This window comes from Canis lupus, chromosome 11 (genome assembly GCF_011100685.1).
Source record: "Canis lupus familiaris isolate Mischka breed German Shepherd chromosome 11, alternate assembly UU_Cfam_GSD_1.0, whole genome shotgun sequence".
Lineage (NCBI taxonomy): Eukaryota > Metazoa > Chordata > Mammalia > Carnivora > Canidae > Canis > Canis lupus.
In genome coordinates, this window is record NC_049232.1 from 40,733,716 (window position 1) to 40,748,382 (window position 14,667).

Genomic DNA, 14,667 nt, shown 5'->3' on the forward strand with positions numbered 1-14,667 from the left:
ACATTAACTAAAAAATAAGAAAGAAAATCTGAATAAAGTTTTGACTTTAATTAAAAAATAAAACAGTATTGACAGGGAAAGTTATTTTCATCTTTCTCTTGGTTTCTAAATATGAGTCTGTAACCACATTTTTGATTCAAATAAGATGACCAGCAACCAATGGAAAGCATTCCATAGTCCTTTCTCTTAAATTGAGACTGATTTTTTTCACCTTGATCACCAATGAGGATTAAGCAACTTCTCTCACTTATTCTTTTTGTAGGTGAGCAAAGAACATTTAGGCATGTGGTGGAGTGAGCAGTATCATTAAGAGGGAAAATCAGACTCTACAATAAGAGGTTGCCAATGTCAGCCTCTTCTTAAGAAACAAGATTTCTTTATTTATTTAAATAAATAAATAATTTATTAAATTATCAAATTAATTAAAATTTATTTATTTAATAAATATTTATTCAGCAAATATATATTAATCATTTCATAAAGCAGAATGGTGAATCTTACCATTTTATTGGGCTACTTTTTTTTTTAAAGATTTTATTTATTTATTCATGAGAGATACAGAGAGAGAGAGGCAAAGACATAGGCAGAGGGAGAAGCAGGCTCCATGCAAGAAGCCCGATGTGGAACTCGATCCCAGGACTCCAGGATCACGCCCTGGGACGAAGGCAGATGCCAAACCGCTGAGCCACCCAGGGATCCCTTTATTGAGCTATTTTCAAAATGTCTTTCAATAAGATTTTACTGTTGGCTTGATTCTATGTCTTGCACATCCTTTCTTACTCCAATGTATTTAATCTTTATGATTGTTGCAAATATGAACAAAATTTTTTTCATTACATTTTCTAATTTTGAATGGGACTAATTCATTATATTTTCATATATATATATATATATCCACTACACACACACACATATATATATGAATGTTACTAATTTTGATTTTGTATCTAGACAACTTTGTAAATGCTATGCCTTCAAGTTTTTTTATTGATTTTTCAGATTTTTAGATAAACAAATACATTGGATGCATGTAAAAATATTAAAGGACTGGAAGTATTAAGTGTGATAATGATATAAATCAACAAAGACTCTCATCCACTGCCATTGAATGTGTAAATTTGTGCAGCTACGTTGGAAAACATTATGGCGTTATCTAGCAAAGCTGAAAATATATGTGGCCTGTGACCCAGTAAGTCTACTTTCAGGAATTACCCTGGAGAAAAAAATCATACAGATATGCATCAGAATATATGCAGAAGAATATCCATTACAGCACTATACATAACAGTACCAAACTAGAAACATCTGAAATATCCCTTAAAAGTCATATGGATAAATATATTGTAGTCCATGAATAAAACAAGATCATAAATAACAACAAAAATGAAGAACCACAATTATATGTATAAACAAGGCTAAATCTCACAAATATAATGGTGAATGAAAGAAATTAAACACAAAAGGATACATATTCATTCCCTTTATATAAGCTTAAAAACAGGCAAGGGGAACTTGGGTGGCTCAGTTCATTAACCGTCAGACTCTTGATTTTAGTTCAGGTCATGATCTCAGGGGTTGTGAGATGGAGCCCCCTTTGGGCTCCATGCTTAGTGGGGAGTCTGCTTGAGATTCTCTCTCTCCCTCTCCCTCTGCAACCCTCCCCCCAAGTCTCTCTCTCTCAAATAAATAAATAAATCTTTTTTAAAAATAGGCAAAAATAGACTGATTCAAGGTAGAATTATAAAGAAAAGTGAAGCTGCGATTACCATAAAATTCAGGATAGCAGTTACCTTTAGTACAGAATTGGAGTTATATCCAAGAGGGGCACATTGGATGGTAATGGTGGTGAGGTTTCTAGAATGTTGCAAAATTTGATTATTTTTATTGGTTGGTGGCTATAGGACTATTTACTTTAATTATTCATTAACATTTTTACTTAACTTTTTGCATTTTTGTGAATGTTACATTTCACAATGAAAGAAGATAGTTAAAAAAAAAAAGAAAGAAAGAAGATAGTAAACAAGAATCAAAGCTGTGAACACTTATTCTTTACCTAAACCTTTTAGCTGATAATTCTGAACAATATCAGCCATAAGAGCGTAGCATTTTCCCAAACTGCTTGGTTTTTGAAACTATAATGAAAATAAACAGAATTGGAACAGTCGTAATTCAAACTCACTGTGGGCAGTAAGTATCCTTTCAACCTTGTGTGATGAAGATGTATATGAGTGTTTCTCAGACTATAGTCTGAGCACCTCTGGGATTCCTAGACACTCTTTTTAGTGGTCGTCAAGGTTTTCCATTTTCCAATCCCTTACCTGTGTGGAACTAGATTTCCATTCAAAGACTTGAAACAGACAACATATCACAGCAGATTGAATTCAGAGCACCTTTGAGAACTTATTTTTCCACTATTAAGCCAGACATTAAAGAGATGTGCAAAACTTTAAAATATTTTCTTTTTTTTGTTTTTGCTTTGGAAAACAGTTATTTTCATAAAAATATTTTATGTTAAGATGTAGTAGGCCTTTGCTATGTTTAAAAGAATGAATATTTAAAACTTTCTGTTTTCATTTCTAAGGTGGTAAATATCAACAAATATAACTCAATACAATCTCTCTGGGGAGGAGGATCTCGATAATTTTTAAGAGTATCAGTGGGTCTTGAGACAAAAACAGCTGCTGTTGATAATATTTACAAGAACTCATTTAGGTGGCTAATTGAAGATAAATATTATGGGTTTATAATAACATTAATTTTTTTTCTTTATTGGTTCTTCTTTTCCCATCACAGTATAACAACTGTGATTTTTTTCCTGATCTTGGGTAGCAAGCAACTGTAGCGTGAACTTCCACTTGGAGAGAAGTCCATTGAAAAGAAGGAGGAGAGGAGGTAATGAGGACACAGGAAAAGAAGAAGAACTTGGTCCAAAAAGAATAGTCTCTACAACAATAAAATGCATGGTAATCTCACCAAAAGTTTTCATTTCACTGGAGACATTTTACTCAGGAACCGGAAGAGTTCCTGTGAAACTTGGAACCACAAGGCAAAAGCCTGCTTTGGGGTAGGGGAAAATCTGTCACCTGCTGCCTTCTTCTTGCCCTCACTCAGCACCCAAGGCCAGGGTTGGAGTTTCCCTGTGACCCCAAGCCAGCAGCTGCTGAGAGGGAGAATCACCTTTGGGCCACGGGCCTGGTATAAGGAGACAGAACATGTAGCTAAGATCTAAGTGCACCTGGTTTCAGACTCTTTCTCTTTCCTTTTCCTTTCTCACATCCTGGATGTCTTACCATAGGCCTTTGACTAGACTCATTCCTCAGTTTTTTTCCTGGTCACCTGGGATCCAGCTGGGCCAAGGCCACTTTCCTGAAGGTCATCCCTCGCTCTTGCTAACTGTACCCCTGCTCCGATATGCACATGCAACCAGAGGGTTCTACACTGTGTGCCCCCGGCCACACTTATGATGCTCCTATCCACATGCTGGTGGCCCAGGGACAAACACAGGGGCTGCCTACCCAGCCTCTCTTCTATTTGTAACCAGGACTCCCACTGCTGCTTATTGCTTGCCGGTCTGCATCAAGCCTGGATTTACATTTCCCTTCAGATATCAGGCAATGCTCTGAGCCTGACTTCTTTAATTTTCATGACCACTCAGGGATGGATGGTTCCAGGCCTGCCAGCAGTTGAAAAGAGAATTAATTAGGCAACACATTCACAACAGCAGCTGAGTAAGCCTAAGCTCTCAGTCTCTCAGCTCAGCTAACATGTGGGAGTGTCTTATGGTCTGGGCTCCCGGTGAGTTTCCAGTCTCTGAAGCAATTTCTGGGATTCCTAGACACTCTTTCAGTGACAGAGTGAAACAGCCCAAAGCAAAATTCTTAACGTAATTAAAACTTAGAGCTAAATTTAGTTTTATTTCATCAGCAGCCATTGTGTAATGAACCGGGGAATGCAAAAAATAATGAGTCTGACGCAACAAGCGAAAAGGAAACTAAAATGCAAGTTGTCAAATTGAATTGGAAAAGGAAGCTGGGTATTATGCAGAGTGAAATAACTCAATCAGAGAAGGACAATCATCATATGGTTTCACTCATACGGGGAATATAAGAAAAAATGAACAATATTATAAGGGAAGGGGGGAACTGAGTCGGAAAAATTAGAGACAAACCACAAGAGACTCCTAACTCTGGGAAACAAAGGGTTGTGGAAGGGGAGGTGGGTGGGGGGATGGGGTAGCTGGGTGATGTGGGCACTGAGGAGGAGACTTGATGGGATGAGCACTGGTTGCTATCCTATATGTTGGCAAATTGAATTTAAATTAAAAAAAAAAGGTAAAAGTAAAAGGAGGCTGGGATTTCCCTTTCACCCCCCGCCCCCCAGGGGGCTTGGCTTGGTTCAGTGCCTGTACGCTTCCTGTGGTGGAAACGTTTAGATTGTGAATACAAGGGAGAACCACAGTGGGGGAAGGCAATGGGGAGAGGTGTGTGCTTGTAGACAGCTGGTGTGGGTGCCCCATAGGAATGTTTGCTGAGATACACTTGGCGCAGTCATCCTCGTGTATGGCTATTTCTCTTCTCCCTCATGCAGTGGTTGGGCTGACACTATACATTCTCCTGGACAGCTCTCTCAGAACTGCCTCTTTTTCCTGCCACAAACCTGGAACCTTAGGGGATAATCTTCTAACCAGATTCACATAGAAGAGCTGACATGGAAAGAGCAGTTACTAAGTGCCAGGTTTCATTCTGACCAGGTTATATAAACTAAAGCAATTAATCCTCACCCCAGTTTTAGGAGGTGGTAGTATGATTATCTTCATTTTACAGATAAGGAAACTGGGCACAGGGAGGTCTCTTTTCCTGGCCTGTGTTAAGAAATTTAACAACATCCTGGTCTCAAAGTTGTAGCAGGGACATTCAAGGTCAAATGTATGTTTCCCATCTCTCACTTCTAGACCCCTTGTAAGGAGGGAGACTTGATTTTGTTCCTAGCTCTAACTTATTTTTATAAAATGTCCAATTTTGCCAATTCTTTGGCTAGCTCTCGCTTCTGAATCCCAGCATGTCTCTGGCCCTTCTCCCATTGTCCAATTCTTTCAATGTTTTTCCATATCCATTTATCAGTCTCAAAGTACCAATTATTCGATTATCTCTCTCCTTTTTACAACCCACCCCCCATGCCTATGGCTCTGTGCAAATACAGTATTTCCACTAGAACACTTATTCTGTTCTGTAATTGATGGTTTATTTTTTTTGTTTCTTCCAGAAGATTAGACTTTTTGATTTTCAGCTTTGTAACCCCAGTCATTAGCACAGTTTCCAGTCCATGGTAGGAACTTAAGTATTATTTATTGAATAAGTACTGTACTAGGAATATGTGCTTTGATGAGCTTCCTGCTGTCAAGCTGCAAGAGGTTATCTCAGCACTCACTATTTGCTATGTTCATGTAATTAACTGTCTTGACAAGAATTCAAGCCCCTGTTAAATCTATGAGCATATTGCTCAGCAAGGTGAACAAAGGAAGAAAAGTAAAATTCAAAATATAATACAATTCATTTTGATAAAACTAAAATATTGTTTCAGACAAGTTTAGCCCCACTGCATGAGGATCTTCTTGCTACTTCTTAGAGTCTTTTCAACATGATATCACATCCAAAAGAAATAGCCGTCTATCACTGAAAGTTTTAAAAAAAACAATACAAGTCTTCAGTCAAGAGGCTTGAAGAAATAGCAAAGTGGGAAACCATATCATGAAACTATTCAGTAAGTCATATTTAGTTCCTGTTGTAAGAGGGCAAGGGAGAAGATGGAGAGCTAATCAATTCAATTTTATAAGGCTGTTATGGCCTAGATAACAAAATCAGAAGAGAAAAATCATGTGATGTTCTTACTTATAAACATGAAGGTAAAAACATCATGTTAAATATTAGTAAATCAGACCAGAGATATAATAAATAAACAACTGGAGTTTATCCAGGACATTAATGATAGTTCAAAATAAGAAAACCTGTTCACGTAATTTACTACATCCGTATGCAACAAGGAGAAAAACCAACCACTAATCTTAATAGGAGCCCCGGAACCCCTGCATCTATTAAAAAGATATACCTTAGTCTATCAAGGCTTAAAGAAAGAGCTTAAATCTGATCAATATAATTGTATTGATTAAAAATGCTTTTTTTGTTGTAAATTAACAGATAACTCCATTATTATAGGCTAAAATAATGAAGGTGGGTGCTTATCTCAATTTAAAGTCTACAGGTTGATGGTTGCAGGGTTAGATCAGCAGTTCAAAGCTGTGAGTGTGCTTGAGTGGCATCTCTGTGACTCTCTTGGTGTCTTGCTCATAGTCACAGGACCAGTACACTAGCTCCAAGTATCAAACCCTTACAAGAGCATCCCTAGCAGAAAGAGGAATAAGAGCTGAAATTCTTTCTAGAATTGCCTAGCAGACTTCTCCCAAATTTTCTATTGTATAGAGTTGTGTCACATGACTCTATCTAGCTTATATTTGTCTCTCTGTCCCCACTTTTGATTATATACTTAAGTGGGAAGCAGCAAGGAGAACCTGTAAGAATGTGACAAAATTATGGTATTTTTCAAATGGCTTAGCTAATTGCCCCTGACACCCACTTTTCCCACTTGTTTGAAATGCCACTTCTATTATATGCAAAGGTCCACTAAATTCAATTGTCTTATCATCAACCTCTAATCTGTTTTCTTGATCAATTTTGTCTATTCTTACAATAACATCGCTTGGTTTCAATTTCTATAGCCTTAGAGGATCACTTGATATTTGATAAATCAAGCTCATCTGCATATTTCCCCCTTCTCAGATTTTCTTATAAATGATTTCTTCTTGATACATTTTATAGACAGTTTGTCACATTCCATCTAAAAGTCTTGCTCAAGTATGGATTAGGAATGAATTGAATTGGGGGGAGGTGGCGGGGAGCTAAGATGGCAGCCCAGTAGGAGGATCCTAGGCTAGGCTGGTCTTGTCCTTGGAACACAAGATAACTATCAAATCATCCTAAATACCTCAGAAATCCGCCTTAAGGTTGACAGAACAGACTTCAAAACTAAAAGGGAGAGGAGCCTCTATGGAGGAGGGTAGGAGGGGCAGAGACTTGGTTTGGGGTAGAAAGGGATCAGGACTGCTGCGGGGGGGGGGGGGGGGGGGGGGGGGGCGGTGAGCCATGGTGGTGGAAGCAAGACAGAGAGACAGAGAGACAGAAGGACAGAGGCAGAGGAGCACATAGGGGAACCCACAAGGAGAACATTTCCCCAAAGCCATTTGCTGGGAAAAAGAGATGGGCTGATTTTTGTAAGTTCCTGCAGCCAATGGGGCTTCAAGCCTGGAACTGGAAAGGCTGGTTTGGCTGGCCTAGAGCACTGGGGGCGCTGCCCTGCTCCTGGAGAGAAGGCAGGGAAACACCCCCCGCCCCCCCCCCCCCCACCGCCAGGGGCAAGGAGCAGAAGGCGTGGGGACAGCCAACTGAAAAGTGCCTGTAGCACACGCCCGGCCAGGAGATGATTTGCCCTTCTTGGAGGAGTTGCAGAGAAAGAGTATTCCCGAGGAGGCCTCTCTGAGCCCACAGGAGCCCGCGGGCCCCGTTTCTCACCCGGTCCCTCAGCAGAAATACAGATGCACCAGCAGGAGGCAACACTGGGCCAGCACAGAGGGCCTCACTTGCCTCCACCAAACCCACTTCCCTGCACTCTGGTGAGACTGTCTTTCGAGGTCAAGCTTGACTTGGTGCCCTCGCAGTGACACTGTCCCCCAGAAGACCAGCGCAGGCCCCTGCCCAGGTCACGGCCCTAAAGCCTGGAGTTTGAGAAGCCTGCAGGCTGGGCTGGGCTAGGACCTGCAGGGCACTGCGTCTCTCCTGGTCGGGAGGCCGGCCAACGAGCCGTGGAAACAGCGATCTGGAAAAGGCCTGGGACATCTGGGGGAGATGATTTGTCTTTCTTACAGTGCGTTCCTGAGAGGCAGCGGCCTTCCCGGAGCCTGCTCTTGGGGGACAAAGGAGGTGGCCGGTGCCAGTCTCCTCCCCTGCCCGGCAGCATCAACACAGAGACGCCCGGGGTGGGAAGCAGCACAGCGAGGACACGGGTGGCCTAACCTGCTGGCGCCAAGTCCCACTCCCTTGAGCTCGGCAAGCTTGCCTCAATCCAGTGGGGACAGGCCCCTGGCCCTGAAGAGCAGCTCAAGCCGCCGCACTGACCACGTCCCCTGACCAGACTTCTGCAGGGCTGCAGTTCTAGTGCAAGGAGTGTCAGGTCGCACTTCACAGGCAGAGCAGAGCACACCTAGTCCAGACTCATCACATTCAGGTCAGGAACCAAATACTGTCCCCAGCCAGCCAGAAGAGCCCCTGCAGACAACCAGCCTGAAGGACAGAGCAGCCAAACCAGAGCAGCAGAGCGCATGCAGCACACACACCAAGGCCACACTGGGGCACCACAGACCCTCTTCTTCATAAGGCCACTTCTCTCCATAGTGGGAAACAAACAGACTTTTCTAGTGCCCAGAAGAAAGCAGAGACTTAGACAAAATGTCAGGATGGAGGAATTTGTCCCAAATGAAAGAACAAGATCAAGTCACAGCCAGATACCTGAGACAGATTGAAATAACATGCCTGATGGAAAATTTAAAGCAACGATCCTAAGGATATTCGCTGGGATTGAAGACCTCAGAGAGACCCTTATCACAGAAATAAAAGAGTTAAAAAAAATCAGTAAGAAATGAAAACTACAATAACTGAGATGGGAAACAGGCTTGATGTAATGAACACCAGGATGGAAGGAGCAGATCTGTCCACAGACACTTGGCAAGCCAGAAGGGAGTGGCATGATCTATTCGATGTGTGGAATGGGAAGAAAACTCTGATTGCAAATGGTTTCTTTTTTTTTGATGGTTGAATAACATCTATATATCTATATCTATATCTATCTATCTATATATATATATGACTTTCATATGAATAACATTCATATGAATAATGTTATGAATAACATTCATATATATATATATCCCATTAATCTGTCAATGGACACTGGGCTCTTTCCATATTTCGACTGTTGTGGACATAGCTGCTCTAAACACTGGGGTGCAGGTGCCTCTACTGATCACTATGTATCCGTTGGGTAAATACCTAATAATGCAGTTGCTGGATCATAGGGTCGCTCAATTTTTGAGGAAACTCCATACTGTTTTCCAGACAAATGTGGAAATTAAGAAACAAAACAGAGGACCATAGGGGAAGGGAAGGAAAAATAAAATAAGATGAAAACAGAGAGGGAGACAAACAACAAGAAATTCTTAACTCTGAGAAACAAACTGAGTGTTGCTGGGGGCGGGAGGACTGGAGTAATTGAGTGATGGGCATTAAGGAGGGCACTTGATGTAATGAGCACTGGGTGTTATATGCAACTGATGAATCACTAAACTCTACTTCTGAATAATACACTATATGTTAATTAATTAAATTTAAATGATAATAAAAAAGAATGGGAAATCTCTGTAGCCAAGAAGGTTCTACCCAGTAAGGGCACCATTCAGAATTGAAGGAGAGCTCAAGAGTTTCCCAAACAAGCACTAAAAGAGTTTGTGATTACTAAACCAGATCTTTATTATTATTGTCAATAGGTATTCTTGAGAGGTGTAATTTCCCATTCTATTCTTTTTTGGGTGCTAATTATTACATAGAATGCTATCTTTTTTATTTTGTAGAATTTATTTATTTTTCTGTTACCTAATAAATTTTTTTCTCTATATACATAAAAAAGGAATGAATTGAATTTTTACTTTAATACATAATTTAAAAATGTATTTGTATGTACTAAGAAAAATCTCTAAAATCTATTAAATAAAAAAACAAATTAGAGATTGATATATATGGAATAATAATATGTAATATACATGAAATATTTCTGTATGTATAGATTTCCTAAGTAATAGAACAATGTCTAGAAAGATACACACTAAATTATTAGCAGTGTGTGGGGCTGGGGCAGGGTCAAGAGGTAAAGGGTGGGCTTTTAAGTTATATGAATTGTTTGAAAATTTAACAGTGACAATAAATTCATGTATTTTATAAGTATAAAAAAACTTAAGAAATCCCCTTTAAAGTCACACTTACCATGACAGCTACTCATCCTCATATCTCTCTTACCTGTCTCTGTAGTCAAAAGACATACTCAGGTCATCCCCTTACAAGGGGTAAAGAAGAGATCAAGAATACTTACACTTGAATAATTTTCTTCCTGTTAGTAGATTTTGAAAATAAAAAAATTTTTTTTGAAAATAAAATATTTATTAACAGTACAAGATAATGCCTGGTAAGTGTTGTATGAAAGAAGCTACCATAAGTTAGGGCAAGGAGAGAATGGTAAGAGCCCATAATATGAGACATTTCCATGAGGCCCTTTGTTAGATATTTTTCCTATATTTATCTATGACAAAATAACTTCTTCAATACTGCCTTCATTTTTCTCACTCATGAACAGGGCTTAGTCTACTACTAAGTTATTACTGACATTACCCTCATTCTGATCACCAAAGACCTGACTGATGAATTCAATAGACTTTTCTTGGTTTTATTATACTCGATCCTGGGACTCAAGGATCACATGCTGGGCCAAAGGCAGGCGCTCTACTGCTGAGCCACCCATGCATCCCTATGCAAGACTTTTAACACCCTTTTATCCCTCGAAGTCTTTGGTTTTTGAGGTAAGTTCCCTGCCAGCTTTTCTGTATTTTTAACCAGTTCATTCTCCTCAGCTCCTGAAATGTAGAGACATTAACCAAAGGTCAAGAGGCATCCGAATTTCTGTAAATAATCACCATAAGAAACTCAGAAGTAATTATTTAATGAGTAACTACTGTGTGCACAATTAATGAAAACGATAGTAAAAAATATCTCATTTCTGAGTGATTCATGCTGGTATTTTGCACCCATTACTCATTTAATCTCATAAATCTCTGCAGTAGGTATTATTATGAACTCCATAACACAACTATGAAAATTAAGCCCCGGAAGGCTTAGGCAACTGTAGTAAACCAGGAATTGCTAGGGAATTGCTTAGGAATTGGTAAGAAAGGTTCCTCTGCAAGAGAACCATGTGCAAAGGAAAAGAGAAGACTAGCACACTAGAGAAAATTCAAAATAATGCAGCATTCATGAAAACTCTGATTACTATGTCAACACAACTACTGGGTTTACTTTTCACTGTTATTAACCATCTTTAGGAACTCCCTGGACCTCCCTGCAAGCAGGGTAAGACACTATGAAAGAGGAAGTCATGATCACTATTCTAAAGGACGAAAAAAAAAAAAAAGGACCAATTACTCAGCAATCATGTAAATATTCCTCTGTTCAAAGTTCTGGACTAGCTGAGTTGAGTTAAAGGGTTTAGTATTCCCTTATCCTTAAGGAACTTACAGTCTTTGGGGAAGACATGAACATGGGAAATGATCAGACGAAGAAAAGGTCATTTATATCAACTAACCATCTTAAAGCGTACAATTCAGTGGTATTTATTACAGTCATCCTGTTGTGCAACCATCACCACAATCAGAACTTTTTTTTTTTTTTTTTTTTTTTTTAGAGAAGGGAGAGGGGCAGAGGGAGAGTGAGAGAGTGACTCTTACACAGGTCCATGCCCAGTGTGGAGCCCAATGCAGGGCTCAATCTCATAACCCTGATATCAGGACCTGAGCTGAAATCAGGAGTTGGACGCTTAACAGACTGAGCTACCCAAGCACCCCCAGAACTCTTTCATCACCCCCAATGGAAACTTCATTCTTTTTTTTTTTTAAGTTTTTTTTTTTTTAATTATTTATGATAGTCACACACAGAGAGAGAGAGAGAGAGAGGCAGAGACACAGGCAGAGGAAGAAGCAGGCTCCATGCACTGGGAGCCTGACGTGGGATTCGATCCCAGGTCTCCAGGATCACGCCCTGGGCCAAAGGCAGGCACTAAACCACTGCGCCACCCAGGGATCCCGGAAACTTCATACACATTAAGTAGCTGTCACTCCTCACTCCCTCTTTCTTCTCAGCCCCTGGCAACTATAATCTGCTTTCTGTTTCTATGAATTTATCTATTCTAGATACTTCATATAAATGGAATCATACAATTAGTGATCTTTTGTGTGTGGTTTTTATCACTTTGCATAATGTTTTCAAGGTTCATTCCTATTGCGGCATGTATTAGTACTTAGTTCCTTTTTATGGACAAACAGTATTCCATGGCATGAATACACAACAGTTTATCCATACATCCATCCACTTTTTGCTATCATAAATTGTGCTGTTGAGAACATATGAGTACAAGTATTTTTTTGAATATCCATTTTCAATTCTTTTGGTGTGGTGTATACCTAGAAGTGAAATTATTGGACCATATGGTAAATTGTTTGAAGAACCACCAAACTATTTTCCACAGACCTTGAAACATTTTACATTCCCACCAACAATGTGTAAGGGTTCCAGTGTCTACACATTCACTGACACATTAGTCATCTTAGTATGAAGTGATATGTCATTGTGGTTTTGATTTGCATTTCCCTAATGACTAATGATACTGAACATCATTTCTTATTATTGTTGAACCTTTGTGTCTCTTTTTTGAAAAAAATTTCTATTCAATCCTTTGTCCAGTTTTTATTTAGTTTTTTTACTTTTTATTATTGAGTTATGAGTTCTTTATATATTCCCCATACAAAATCCTTACTAGATATATGATTTGCAAAATTTTCTTCTGTTCTGTAGATTGCCTTTCCACTTTCTTGAATGTGTCCTTTAATGCACAAAGTTTTAATTTTTAAAAAATTCAATTTAAATTCAATTAATTAACATATATTATTGGTTTTAGAGGTAGGGGTATGTGATTCATCAGTCTTATATCATTGCAGTGCTCATTATATCACATGCCCTATTTAATGTCCATCACCCATTTACCCCATCCCCTGCCCCCTTCCCATCAGCAACCCTCAGTTTGTTTCCTATGATCAAGAGTCTCCTATGGTTTGTCTCCCTCTCTGATTTTGTATTGTTTTATTTTTTCCTCTCTCCCCATGATCCTCTGTTTTGTTTCTTAAATTCCACATATGAGTGAGATCATATGATAATTGTCTTTCTCTGACTTATTTTACTTAGCATAATATCCTCTATTTCCATCCATGTCATTGCAAGAAGCAAGATTTCAATTTTTGATGGCTGAATAGTATTCCATTATATATATGTATATATACCACATCTTCTTTATCCACTCATATGTCGTTGAGCATCTGAGCTCTTTTCATAGTTTGGCTATCATAGACATTGCTGCTATAAACATCGAACTGTAGGTGCCCATTTGAATCACTACATTTGTATCTTTGGGGTAAATACCCAATAGTGCAATTGCTGGGTTGTAGGGTAGCTCTATTTTCAACTTTTTGAGGAAACTCCAAACTGTTTTTCAAAATGGCTGTACCAGTTTGCATTCCTACTAACAGTGTAAAAGGGTTCCCCTTTCTCCACATGCTCATCAATATCCGTTGTTTCCTGACCTGTTAATTCTAGCCATTTTGACTGAAGTGAGGTGGTATCTCATTGTGGTTTAGATTTGTATTTCCCTGATGCCAAGTGATGTGGAGCATTTTTTCCTGTGTCTATTGGCCATTTGTATGTCTTCTTTGGAGAAAGGTCTGTTCACATCGTCTGCCCATTTCTTGATTGGATTATTCATTCTTTGGGTGTTGAGTTTGATAAGTTAGATTTTGGATACTAGCCCTTTATCTGATGTGTCATTTGCAAATATCTTTTCCCATTTTGTAGGTTGCCTTTTAGTTCAACTCTGTCAACTCTGTCCTTTGCTGTGCAAGAGCTTTTTATCTTGATGAAGTCCCAATAGTTCATTTTTGCCTTTGTTTCCCCCACCTTTGGAGATGTGTCTAGCAAGATATTCCTGCAGCCAGGGTCAATCAAAGAGGTTGCTGCCTGTGTTCTCCTCTAAGATTTTGATGGATTCCTGTCTCACAGTAGGTCTTCCATCATATTGAGTCTATTTTTGTGTATGATGTGAGGAAAGATCCTGGTTGGAAAATTGGCCGTCCAATTTTCCCAGCACCATTTGTTGAAGCCCCTTTTTTCATTGAATATTCTTTCATGCTTTGCCAAAGATGAGTTGCCATAGAGTTGACAGTCCATATCTGGGTTCTCTTTTCTGTTCCATTGATCTATATGTCTTGTTTTTGTTCTAGTACCATGATTGGTACTAGATGATTATAGCTTTGTAATAGAGTTTGATATCTGGAGTTGTGATGCCCCCAGCTTTGGTTTTCTTTTTCTGCATTCCTTTGGTTATTTGGGGTCTTTTCTGGTTCCAAACAAATTTTATGATTATTTGTTCCAGCTCTGTGAAATAAGATGATTGGCATTTTGATAGGGATTGCATTGAATGTATAGATTGCTCTTGGTAGCAGAGATATTTTAACAATATTTGTTCTTCTAATCCATGAGCAAGGAATGTATTTACATTTTGTGTGTGTGTGTTTTCTTCAATTTCTTTCATGAGGGCTCTATAGTTTTCTGAGCACAGATCTTTTGCCTCTTTGGTTAGGTTTATTTCTAGGTATCTTATGGGACTGACCCCTTAACTTCTCTTTCTTCTATCTCA